This window comes from Pyrgilauda ruficollis, unplaced genomic scaffold (genome assembly GCF_017590135.1).
Source record: "Pyrgilauda ruficollis isolate IOZ18807 unplaced genomic scaffold, ASM1759013v1 scaffold66, whole genome shotgun sequence".
NCBI classification, from domain to species: Eukaryota; Metazoa; Chordata; class Aves; order Passeriformes; family Passeridae; genus Pyrgilauda; species Pyrgilauda ruficollis.
In genome coordinates, this window is record NW_024528377.1 from 3,300,668 (window position 1) to 3,314,002 (window position 13,335).

The following is a 13,335-nucleotide window of genomic DNA, read 5'->3' on the forward strand; positions in this document are numbered from 1 at the left end:
TATAAAAAGTGAGGAAAACTGTAAATTATAAGCAGAAAAGAACTCATTCCACCACGTAACCAAGGCAGCTCTGAGAATATCTTCCAGTCATATTCAGTAAGACTGTTGAAGAGACTTTTTTGGATGTGTATTAGACACCTCATTCACACAGGGAAAACAAATGCCTACACACACTCTGACACCTCCCGGTAAGGTCTTGAGTTGTAGAACTGCGTGATGAGAGCTTGAAATTACTGCCTTGACAAAGTACACAGCATTGTGGGGAAGACATGACTTAACCCACAAAGATTTGACTATCCATGTAATTGCACATACCACATCTCCCACTGAGAACAGTGGATCTGAAATGCTTTACAGAAGACATTGGAATAAAGGATAGAAAAGGAGAGAAAGAATTGGGGTCTGAGTATGCAAAAGCTTTACTGCAAGAAGTGTCCACGAAGCTGCACTGTGTGCAATTAAAGAGTGATGTAAAACAAAAAAGGTAGGGAAAATAGGGGTTAAATAAAGAAATAGAAGAGAAAATAAAATAAACAACAGCAGACTAAAGTTACATCAAGACTCAACAGTAGGACGGACCAGAATATGGATGATGGTGGAGAAACACGGCTGAGGCGAGCAGAGAGGGAAGGAAAACCTGAAGAGTTCATCCAGGGGCCAGGCTGAGCAGGGAGAGGTGAGCCCAAGCTGAGGGCAAGGCTCTCAGGGCAGCAGCTCCAGGGAAGGGACACTGTGACTGCAGTGGAGAAGCCTTGCCTGTTTCTTGGCAGAGGCAGGACGTTTGTCACCCAGGGGTGACTTACCTAAGAGACACCAAGGTACAAAGTCCAGATGCCTCACGCTGTCCTGCCCTCTCCGTGTGAGATAGCACCAAGAGGCTAATTACCAGTTAGGCCAGATTTGTTAGCCTTAATGAAGTTTGCTGCTAAAACAGAAACAGATCCCATCCTCTAGCTCCCAGCCCTCTGCCCTGGACAAGACTTTATCCCTGAACACAGGAAGGGAAGGAAACAGAAAGTTGAAACATCACACTAAGGGCTGCTCGAGCACAGGAAGAATTGCAAAGCAATAAATAATGCTGGAAGTGGAGCAGAGAATAAATAATTCCACTTTGGGAAAAGCGAGTCTGAGATGAGATTGAGGGGAAAGGAGAAAACACATGTATTTCATATGCAGCCTGTTCTGAATGTGAAAATATACACAGATGTATATTTTTATCTCCAGCTGAAGGCAGTACAATGCACTCATTGCCTTCTCAAGACATGTTGTGCAAAGCTGAAAATTACTTTAGAGGCACAAGTATAAATGGTTGATTTTTCCATGCCATTTTTTAAATGGCACAGAAGATCATCAAGCTAAATTTTACTGCCACATGATATCACAGACTCCTCATGATGTAACTCAATTTCCTTGCATTATCTTTGCCAGATCATTGAGTTCTCCATGTATATGAGTGCATAAGACAATGTACAAGATGAATGTCTCACTCCTTCTAGAAAGGTCTCACATCCACATGCTCTGAGTAATAGAACAGCTCATTCAAAAATATTTTTATGATGTACACTGGGATTCTTACAGGCATTGGACTCTTAAGAGAATCCCTGCATTAACCAGATACCTAACACCAGGGAACACCAAGCGTGCTTCTAATCCCTTATGCAGCAGGGAAGAAAAAGCTTTCTTCAGGCTAATTATTTCAAATTATATTTTACACTGGAAACAAAGAGATCTTTGTCTCAGGAAATAGAGAAGACTACACCTCAGACGCTGTGGAAACCAATAAAAAGATCAGTGGCCTCGGAAGAAGGAAGAGAACATTAGAAGGAAGAGCAAAGTCCTCAGTTTTCATGAAAGGAGCATTCAGAGGGATGAATTAAGCCCTCTCAACCACCTCAGAATGAAAGAAGGTGCTCATTAACCAAAGTTCACATTTCAGGTGAAAGACAATTCACTAGGACCTTTACCGGAACAAAACAGAGCAAGATCAAAGTCTACCTAAAGGCAAAACATTGACAAAATCGGGATAATCTTGTATCTCACCACTTATCTGCAAATGTTGAGGAGCAAATGAACTTCTGTGAGTTCAGGTATTTCTCATGTTTTTTAGGACAAGTTTGATGCAGCTGTTTTGGGGAGTGGGTGTTAAAAACCATTTGCTAATGGGTGTGGGTTTATCTAATGGACAACAAGCAGGTGCTGCTGACACCTCATTTTCATCCACTTTTTACACTTGAGGCAATTTCTGGAGGATGAGGGGGAGGAGAAGGGAGAAATGATTGGAGAAGCAGCAATCCTCGTGCCTGATTTTCTATTTGGTCAAGCCTTTAAAAACGCTTTTACACGCAGGAGCAGAAATCAAAGCGATAAATACAAATCCGCCAGGAGTCACTCCTTTATTTTCCAGTTACAAACATTGCTGGGCTACAGATAATAAGAGAAACTCTTGTAGTACATTTAGTCTGAAGCAGCTACAGCAAACTGCAGCCCCAAGAACCAGCTCTGGCAGTTTCACAATTAACTCAGCTGAATACAATTCCCCTGCACTCATGGAAAACTTGAAAGGAATCAGGTGTTCCCTATCTTCAGGGATAATCTATAAAATCCAGAAAAAACACGAACTGTAATATTTTGGATTATTAAAAGACAAATCCTCACTTTCATGTAAAACCAATGCATTCTTGAAAAGAAAACAAACAAAAAACCCAAAACAAAATAAAATCAATAATGAAACAAAACAACAAAAAACCCCAAACAACCACATTATCTGTATGAAACCTTTTTTAAGTTAACTGGACATCCAGAACACCTACTTTCACTCAACAGGTGCCATTTTTAAAATCATTAATTTCTACTAATTATTCTGTTGAAACACTCTTAAGTTTTCATAGTATTCCAGGAGAATGGCTTAATCGTTTTTGTGTTTCTACTGGTGTTTTTGCCATTCTTTTTTCTTCTGTAGCTTTACAGGGAAGCTAACAATTTCCATGGTTGGTCAAAGTGACAACATGAGTGAGGCTTTGAGAACAAAGGCAAGTAGAATCCCCTGTCACACCACCAGAGTAATGAAGACGCCTGTCATGCGCCAGAAAACCACACAACAGAAATTCCCACAGAAATGGACAACTTCATGGAAAATGCTGACTCTGCACCTTTGAGGCTAGAGACATTTGCTAACTTTGTTCATGATGCACAAGGTTGCTGGAGTCCATTCATCAGAAGACAAAGGTAATAAATGCAAAGAAAGTAATTTGTAATTTGCTATTTCCATGTCAGATCTTAACCCTGTGGAGATTCACAGCATGCCTAACTTTAATTACCGAGGCAGTGGCATGGAGAGGGAAGGGAAGAAAGGACTGGAAGTGTTCAACTAGTAGCAATTCAAGGCCCTGAGTTGGCTAATATTTTAAAATGTTGCTAAAACTGACGTTACAATCAAAGACGTGTTAGTGATTGCAGGCTCACGGCCACAGCTCAAAATGAAACAGATCTTAAAAAGCTAATGCTAACAACATTTCCATTTGTGATTCATTTTTTTTATCCCCCAGTGCCAATCACACAAAATTAGGAGGGGAAAAAAAAAAAGGAAAGAAGAGTCCCTCCTCACAAAACAGATGTGGAGGTTGCTTCTTCCCACACCATCATGGTCATTCCGAAAATTATCCCCCAGTCTCAATGACAAAATTAGGAGGGGGAAAAAAAAAAAGGAAAGAAGAGTCCCTCCTCACAAAACAGATGTGGAGGTTGCTTCTTCCCACACCATCATGGTCATTCCGAAAAGGCTGTGACGCTCCCAGAGTCAATAGCTGTACAAGACACCTTGTCTTAACATTCCCTTTCAGTGACTGCAGAGCATTGTTTTGTAAACAGCTTTGCAAATGTTTTCTACACACACCCAAAAGAGCGTCACCGACTGAGGTGAAACTTTCAATGACTTTATGCCTAAATTCCTCTACGGGCGCAGCAGGGAGAAATGGTCACTCAGGACTGAGGTAACAGCTGAAGTTCATGGCAAAACAAAGTTCACCATCTAACTTGGAATTCAGGGTAGAAAACTGAAAATCCTAGGTATCCGAGTTAAATCAAAAGCTGTACAAAACAGAATGTCATTGTTTTGGTTGAATAAATTGGCAGATTTATCTGGAGTTAAGATAAAATGGCACCAGTTGCAGCCCCTCTCCAAAAGCAGGAATTCTAGTTTCTTCTGGTTTGAAGCATTTAGTAATGGAAAAACTAGAGAACCAGCACTAAATACAAGAAATTAGACTCTTATGTACCGAATTTTCACATTGAAAAATATGCTTGGAACGGAGCTGCAAGGATCAGGCTGCACTGTAAGCAACAACTCCAAGGTGTTAACCATCTTTTCTTTCTGGCCACCAGCCCCACAGCAGAGAGAGGAGACTGGAGGAGTCACAAAGGACTTCCTTTTTCTGTCTGGCACAGCCGAAAACTCTCTTTGAAAAAATCTTGTGCATTGAGCAGTCATTCACTGTGTGAGAAGAGATGCAGGAGTTGTAACCAGGAATGTAAGAGCAACAAGTGGTAGACACCAAAACTGAAGTTAACATGCAATCTTTGGTGCAATCTTTGTCGGGTGGACTTCAAGTCTTCTCTCATCTGCCCACAGTAACTGAAGAGTTCTTATATATTTAATCTATTTTGACCCTTGGGGCTTCAATTATTTGACTTCAGATGTTAGATTTTAATAAGCTATCACCCACAGGGGAAAAAATGCAGTAGTTGATGTGACTGATTCACCATTTGCAGCTGGACTATGGACAGAAAAAAAAAAAAAATCAACCCTATTTCAAGAATTTAGTTGTCACCAAGTGGAAAACTTCAGTACTTTTTTTCCATCTGTTCATTTCACAGCAGAAGTAACTTCAGATTAATCTTGCCCTCTCCACTACTGCTGTATATAAGTAGCACCTAATCATTACTGGGTGTTGCTGCTCCTGGGGTGTTACCTCCCTCCAAATAAATCTAATGGGACGCTTTGTCTGCTTTCAAAATCACAGAATCACTCAGAGGCCAGCATTCAGAGCTAGGAGAAGGCATAACTCAACACCACAGCCTCCATGAGTGCGTGACAGCACAAGCCAGCTGGACAACTCAAATCCAGAGCCACTTCCATTTCCTTCCCGGTAAAAGCAGGGAGCAGCCACAGCCTGCTCCCGTGGAGCCTTGAGCACAGGATCTCCTTACCTGGGAGCTAATAACGCCACGCTCCCTGTGAACTGTGAATCAGGAGGAGATATGGGGCGTCTCCCTTACACCTGGGAAACTCCGCAAGCTCTTTGTAGTCCCACTGAGAGGGAGTCACCAACTCACTGCAAGCCTGGCCCGGGAGAGGTTTCTCCTCCTCACAGGGCACGGGTTGCAGCGTTTCCATGGGTATTCCAGGAAAAGGAGACCGGTCACACGATGCTGATTAAGTATTTCCAGTTGCTAACAACAGAAAATGGTCATTTTTATGTTCTCCCATGCAAGCAACTTTTGTAGCTGACATACAGACATTGCACAATCACAAACGAGAAGGAAGACAGTCAATAGGAAGGGAGGAGGACGCATTTCTGATGATGAAGGAGAGGAGTAATTAAAATATGATCCACGCTGCGAAGGCATGCGAGATCCATCACTTGGTTAATATTTCAGCAGACACAATGCAAAGGAGCAATACTTTTACCTCCAGCACTTCACCTCAAGTAAACAAAGCAGACTCCACCAAAGGTCACACCACTCTGGAGGGTACAAGATTCACCAGGCAAGGCAAAGCACAATTTCTAAGTGGGAGGATTGCTTCTCAAACAACATCCTTAAGAAAAACCTGTTCCACCCTTTCCTCTATTGCCTGCTACCAGCTGGCTTGAAACTACGCTTTAGTGGAAGCTGCAACGTCTCGCCTTTCGTGGATACAATGCAGCCCTACTGAGGTCACGGTGGGGGGCAGGAACATCTTAAATTATTCCTCAAAATGCCACTAACCTGTTTCCAAGGTGTGCCCAGGTCATCGCACGCTGGCAATGCCTTAGGGAGTGCGTGTCATGGCGATGAGAGGGGCAGAAGGAGCAAAGACGCCGGGGAAAGTTAACGAAAGGGCTGAACAGCGGGGGGGACACGAAAGGCAGCAGGGGAGAGCACCAAACAAACGCGGGCATCCAACAGGATTATCCCACCCGAAAGCTGCTCTTTGCCCGCTACAGAGATAGAAAAACCAGCTGAACCACCGGGGTTAAAAATACCGGGGTAAGGACTGAAAGGCGAGTCACCTGGCAGAAGGTGAGGCAGGAGGAGGAGGAGGGCGGCACGGATGGTGCTTTCGGCGGGGATGCCCAGCCGCCCCCGGTGCGAGCCCGGCGGGCGAGGCGCGGGCAGGTGTGGCGGTACCGCAGCGGCACACGCACACCTACACGGGCACACACACACCGAGGGCTGCGTGGGTGTACAGCCAGGCTGAGAAAAAGCTGCAGCAGCGACCACCGTCCCCGGGAGGGACTTCTCAGCCCTCTGTCCCACCGGGGCCGGGCCAGCGCCCCGCAATCCGCCGTGCGGAGGCTGCCCCACCGGCTTCGGGGTCGCGGAACAACCCGGGGGCTCGACGCCACGGGAAATCCCATACCATCCCACCCCGCTAGCCCCTTACCTTGCCCCGAGTCCTCCTCCCGGCCCCGGGGGGCGGCGGTGGCCGCGGGGCTCCGGGCGGGCGCGGGGGCTCCGCTCCGCTCCGCGCCGCCAACAAAGTGCGGGAGCGGGGCGGGCGCCGGTCAGCGGAGCAGCGGCGGCGAGCGGAGCCGAGCTCCCTCTGCCGGGCACCCGCCCCGGCCCGGCCCCAATCCCGGGCCCCAATCCCCGGCCCCAATTCCCAGCTCCAGCCCGCGGCCGGGGCGGGCCCGCGGAGCTCCCGCACGGTGCCCTGCGGAGCCGCTCCCTGCTCCCGCTCCCTGCACGGCTCACGCCATGGAAAGGTGCTGAGAGCAGCGCCCCGGAGCCGGGCTGAAACGTGGGAGTGTAAAGTCATCGTAAAAAAAATATAAAAATAAAAATAAATAAAATACAAAGCCACACGCAAAACGTACCACGACTCCAAAGCAACATCCTTCCCCGAAGAAGCAGGAGTAGCTAAAGCACCTTTGGAACGACTGGTCTAGGAGAACAAAAGTCTCCCGTCTCCGCTGGAAATGCCGGATGAAATCTCCCAGCTGTTTATGTTGTTTCCATCTGGCACCACATTCCTCCCCACTCTGACAACTCACACGTGGCTTTCGCTCGGCGCAGGGGAATGGTCCCTATCGGCTTGCAGGTAGCCAAAGTCCTCACGCTACGCTGTTAGCACAGCCGGGATTGCTGTAATGAGCCGCTTCCCCTCCTAGAACCCGGCTGTTCCTCGAGAATCTGTTTTCACTGATTTCTCTTTCAAATAAGTTTTTGCCTTATGTGACTCCAGAGAAAAGCTAGAAAGCATAAATCTTTTGACAGCATCAGACATATGAAGAGAACCTCTATTTAGGGGCTGTGTATAGGAGAGCTAATCTGATTTTTGAGGTTCTGTTTCTGGTTTTTGATAGGATTCAATTGCCAATCCAGAAAGATTTACACACCTGCTTAATTTCGTTCCCGAGGCTCCTTCCAGGCTTGACCAAGATTCCTTAGGAAGATCCGAATCACATCTGGACCAAACAGCTAATTCCACTGAGACACGGTTACCAAAAGGAGCAACAGGTCCTTTCTGCTACAAAGTTTCTGCGATTCCAGGCCCTCTCCAAGAAACCTGCCGAGGAAAAGTATAAACTAAGGAAAGAGCAGCTGCTTGCTGAAATTTCCACTCAGCTCCAAGAAATGAGACTTGGCAGGTCCTTGCTTTTTATAACACTCCGTGACTCATTTGCAGAAGCAGGTGAAGTCAGAGCCATCACTGCCAGAGCCCTGCCCCTGACGGCTTCTCCAGGGAAGACACGGATTTTCCCGATTTTGAAGAAAAAAAAAAAAAAAGAAAAAAAGAAAAAAGTGGACAGGGTGATATTGCTCAGCTACTGCTTGCAGCAGTCTGGTCGCTGAATCTCAAGTGGTGCTACTCCATCCTTGACCTGGTGATTGCCAGCAAATCTTCCTAAGGAAGGGCTGAACTCCACAGAGGGAGTAATTTTGCCAGGCTCTGGCAGGTTCGGGCTGAAGAGGCATGCAGCTCACTGTGGGCTCCTGAGAACCAGGCAGGAGAGTAACCCGAGCCTGCAGATCAGGCCGGGAGAGGTGGGGCCTCACTCCACAATTGCTTAGGAGTTCACCTTAACCCTGCTTAAAAGGGAAAAAAAAAAAAAAAAAAAAAAAAAAAAAAAAAAAAAAAGAGAGAGAGAGAAAGAAAAGTAGCTCAGCCAACTTCCCCTTCCTGGCTCGGAGCTGGCAGAGCCTCCCTTGTCATGCTGCATCTTCTACCAGTTCTGCCTTTGCTATTTTTCTGGTCCAGAAAGTCCTCCACAAAAGAGGAAAGCACCAAAAAAAAAAAAAAAAAAGTGAAATAAATCCACTTCTGTGTACCCAAACAAGCATTGAAATGTGCAGATACCATATGCTTCCCTAGTTTGTTTCCAACAAACCTTCAAATCTTAAAGAATCTGATATGGAGAGAGAGGCTACCTAGGTAATTCCTGTGAATGAAACTTACAGGAACACTGACATTTCCAAACTATGCCAGATGCCATACACACACTCCCTAGGTAAATAATAACAGTAATTGATACTTAAAAGTGCTTACCCCATGAGAGGTAGAAAGAAATTCGAGAGATTCTCTTAAATAAAAGGCTGGGGACAGCTTCAGTCCTTGGCAGTGATACTCAGTGCCTCTCTTCCCCCTTTTTCCTGGATAGAAGCCCAAGCCCACCCCCTGCTCCAATTCCCTTTAACAAAGGACAGAACACAAATGCAGAAGACCATTGTGGGCTGATAATTTTGATTGGTTTCACTTGGAAAGAAAACATTTTAAAGGAACAGAGAAAATGAAGAGGAAGGAAAGTGGGATGTGAGAATGAGGGAAGGGAAACCAGAAGGATAAATGAGAGAAAGATTTGGGGAAGAATAAATTCTATGACTATTCTTTGAGACGTGTACAGTAGGTATGGACATTTATAGAATTGTTTCACATGGGTATGAAGTTAATATTGCTGCAGAAATGAAGCCAGAACACTGTAACACACTGGATGAAGAAGGTATTTCACCAACGTTTGTCTGCTTGGAAAAAAAGACAAAATGCGCCAAAGAATTCCCTTCTGTTGGAGATCAGCCTGAAGAGATTTTCTGAGCTGGGAACCTGCAGGATGCTTTACACACCACGAAGGTTCTGGCAGCTCCATCAGAGCCCGTTTGCCGCCAGCCCCTTTCCTGCCTGGAATGCGGCCAGGCTGGGCAGCCCCAGCCCCTCGCAGGTGCACAGCCAGGGAAGGCAGGCACGGCGTGGGGAGCACACCTGCAGCTTCCCGGGGAGCACCTTTGCCCAGCCTCTGCTGCAAACAAGAGTTCATTTTGTGCAGCATCAGCTGCAGCAAGCCCAGGGATTGAGGATTACTGATACTGGAGTTTCCACTCTCATTGAAGGCAGACACCGCTGTATCCATCGGGTTTTCAGAAGAAAAATACACAAAGCAAGCCTGAGTCTCCTATTGATTTTAAGGCACATGCAGCTCAGTGAGAAACAGCAGAATTGTTCCTGATTTAGGTCATAAAAATGCAAGATAAATCCAGAAGAATCAACAGCAAACGAGAGGAACAAAAGAGACAGGCTTTTGGTCCATGCTACGCCATTCTTTATGCTATAAAAAAAACAAAACCAAAAAAAATTACAACTACAGAAAATATCTGTTTGCTGCTTAAAAAAAAATTATTTGCTGCTTAAAAATTATAGAATATACTTTGCATCATGGCTAAACATGGTGCTATCTATAAAACTATGCAGGTAGGAGGATTTGAAGAATAACCATAGAGATTCTTCTAGTCCCGAAGTAATTTGTAGTTTGATTGGGAGTTTCTCTTGGGTAGGTCTGGTTTTAAAGTATTCTGCTTAAATATGACATCCTTTGTGCCATAAATATATGTGAACATATATATACACATGTATACATATGAATACATGTATGTATATGTACACATATATATGTGTACATACATAAATATATGTGTACATGTATATATGTGTACATAAATATATATGTACTTATATTTAGACCATTTACAGAAGACACTAAGTGAATGTGATTAATTGTTCTAAATTCAGATTTTCTATTTATCTATGAAAAACATAATGACCTCAACATTTGTGAGGTCTAAACATGTTCAGGACATTCTATACGCTTCTGCATTAACTAAGAGGCTGGGGTCTGCTACCCAAAAAATTAGCTTTGGATAAACCTTCTAATGTGTTTGGGTTTGATTCCCCTGCCTGGAAGAAGAAGAAAAAAAGGAATATAAAAGTGTTATTAAAAGACCTCTCCTCATTAGTTGACTCCTTTACTGAAATCATGATTAGTTGATTAATATGATATTACAGAAACTACTTGCAGTTTCTTACAGAATCACCTTTCTAAGGAAGGTTGGCTCAGGCAAACAAAGTAAAGCAGACCAGAGAGCTACCCACAATCCAAATGTGAAAAAGAAGGAGGAACTCAGTGTGTCTGAAATCCTCACAGAAACTGAACTCCAGACTCAGTTCTGAACCAGAGGGAAAATGTCTGGACTGCTCCTGGCTGACTCATACACCCTATCCCAGCTACAGAGCCAAAGCAGCACAAATATTCCCAGAAGTCTCATTTCCATGCAAGAAATGACTCTTGAGAAGAGCTCGGGGATATGGCAGGGAATGTATCAGGTGAGAGTGAGGTGTCTGTCATGGCATGGAACTCCAGGGAGGCTCCCAGTGACTGTGGCAGATAAAACTGCCTCCAAGAGCTGTCGTGAGTCATTTTGCCCAAGTTATGATGAGGGCCCACTCTGTAGAGCAGAAAAGTTTGGTGCTGTTACAGAAAGAAAACACTCAACTGTTTGCTCATGGTCCTTAGGGTGCCTGCATTCCCAAGTCAGGGAGCATGGAATTACATCTCCTGGGTGTTCTGGTTTCTGTTTAATGTTATTTGGAGTTTGCATCAGGAAATGTACACCTTCCATGTTTGTCCCTTAGTCTAGCTGCTAGGGGTTTATGGGTTTTTATTCCTTGTTCCTAATTATTGTTACAGCCGTGAGGGAGATTATTTGACTGAGCTGACGGAGATAAATGAACCAACTCCTCATCCTGAGCACAAAACTCTCCAGCCTGAAGCTGCCTCCACTGATGAGTTAAAAACTTCCCATCCAGCTGTTCCCACTGCTAATGCATCAATTACAAACCATGTAATTTATGATTGGGGCTGAAGCTGAATGTGTGATGATAAAAAGCCTTGCAGTAAGACAAGGGCTCCGTGACGTTGTGAGTTCTCTGGCAGTTCTCTCTGCACCGTCCTGGGAGGATTGCAATCAGCCAGTGAAGTAAAGCAGAGGACCTTTCTCCCTCTGGAGCCACAGGGAGTGCTGCCATTTATTTCACAAGGAATAGAATCAGCCCCAAACCCTTAATTTGCACATTACTTAATCTCTGTACTGAGAGCTGGTTGGCTGACACTTGGATTTGGGAGTCAAAGACTCTCTCCTGAAAGGAACTGGAGGTGCAAGAAACCTTTGCCATAATTTGGGTAAAGCTCAGCACGTTTGTGATTGCTAGAGTTTGATCTGTCACCTCTCAAGAGCTACACTGTGTTTGATGAATGAGACTGTAATTGAATTCATGTAAATAAATTGCAGGTTACAAAGCTGAAATGTTCTTACACATTTTGATGCTTCCATGTTGCTATCTTCCAGAGACAAAAAAGAAACAAGACACAGACAATCAGTCATTTTATATCCACACTCTGCTTTTTATAGGGAGATATGATAGGTGTGTTTTATTACAATTGGATGTTTATTGACAGAGAGACCAAGAAACCTCAGATTTTTCTTTTTCCTTTTATCTCATATTCATAAGAAAAGAAAGACAGCAGGCACAAAATATATATATGAAACTACTAGAAATAAAATAATTTGTTTTGCCAGAATCTATAAAAGTTTCTGGTTTTTAATTTCTCTTCTAGGGTTTTGAACTCTACTTCTGTGTTGGAGGAGGAAGAGTCTTAACCATGTTGCTCATCCCAAAGCCTTCAGACTTCTTGAGTCAAACATTTAAGATCAATACATTCCATTAATAATCAAAAGCTGTTGATAAAAAAGATGCTGACATTTTTATTTGAATTTGGGGTTCACAGATTTCATGTTTCCTAACAGAAATGTCAGAGGGAGAGGCTTTCTTCTTGCAACAAATGACAAGGATTTGAGGCATTCACAAGATGAAGTTAAGCTTCTGAAAAACATCAAATATTATAATAAAATCATTAGATTGAACAGAATTACTTTGCAAACTTTTTTTTTTTTAATTGTTAATTGTGCTGAACTTTTATTTTGCAAAGAGTCATCCTGGCTTTTAAAGACAGAAGGGCCTTGTTCAACTGTCCAAACTGATTAGAGAATGTGCTGGTCACCTGAAATCCTGCATTTGCATACACTTGCTTAGTTCTGATTGAATGACTATTTCATTAGCTGAAAAAACTAATTAATAATGCTGATATCAGTTTTTTTGTTACATAGTTCTTGCCACAGACCTCAGAACTGTCTCACAAAATCGACCAGGCACAGCAAGCTTTTTCTTTCCTACAGAAGGTGCCCATGAGATAGATTAACTTCCATCCAGTTTTCAGATAAAAATATGGAATGCCCAAGTTCCTAATTGCCTCAGCCTATGACAGATGTGGCAGGTCTACAGCTGCATTTCTTCATTTTGCCTCAAAGCACCCCAGTCCCTGTGGTAATATCAGCATTTGAAACACACATACTACCAAACCAAAGAGGGCCTTCCCCGAGTTTGTTACAAGCTAACAATAATTAAAAGAAAGATTAAACTCTATGTTTTTTGTGATCTTTAGTCAGCCAGTGATGGATTTCATTCTGAGGTGGTCACAACTATTTGCTCAGCTCAGAGATTCTGAAGCAAGAAGTTGCCCAGCACAGCACACCTTCTGCTTTCTTGAACAGAAAAGGCTGGGGCATGGAAAAAGTACTTGGGAAAATTCCTGTCTGGAGGTCAGTGCCTTTTAGCAGAGCTGGATGATTGAGAGGTCTTTGAGAACACCATGCTTTAAGGGCTATCCTACCATCAGCTTCTTTAGCTGAACTTAATTTTCCCTTAGCTCTAGAGCCGAGCAAAATCGCATGGCAGAATCATATGTTACA

At 43.9% G+C, this 13,335-nt stretch overlaps 1 protein-coding gene across 4 annotated transcripts in view; it reads right to left on the bottom strand.

Annotated features, from left to right (window-relative positions):
- The window catches only part of EPS8 (epidermal growth factor receptor pathway substrate 8), a 125,019-nt gene extending 117,201 nt beyond the window's left edge, over window positions 1–7,818 (bottom strand). For 2 of the 4 annotated variants that reach the window (XM_041484459.1, XM_041484455.1), the window contains exon 1: window positions 7,077–7,214. The gene's annotated coding sequence lies outside the window, so the exon portion shown is untranslated. Of the gene's footprint in view, window positions 1–6,643; window positions 6,764–7,076; window positions 7,215–7,598 lie in introns of those variants that run through there. The other 2 variants (XM_041484458.1, XM_041484456.1) reach the window with 2 other exon arrangements.
- Window positions 7,819–13,335: the final 5,517 nt, after the last annotated feature.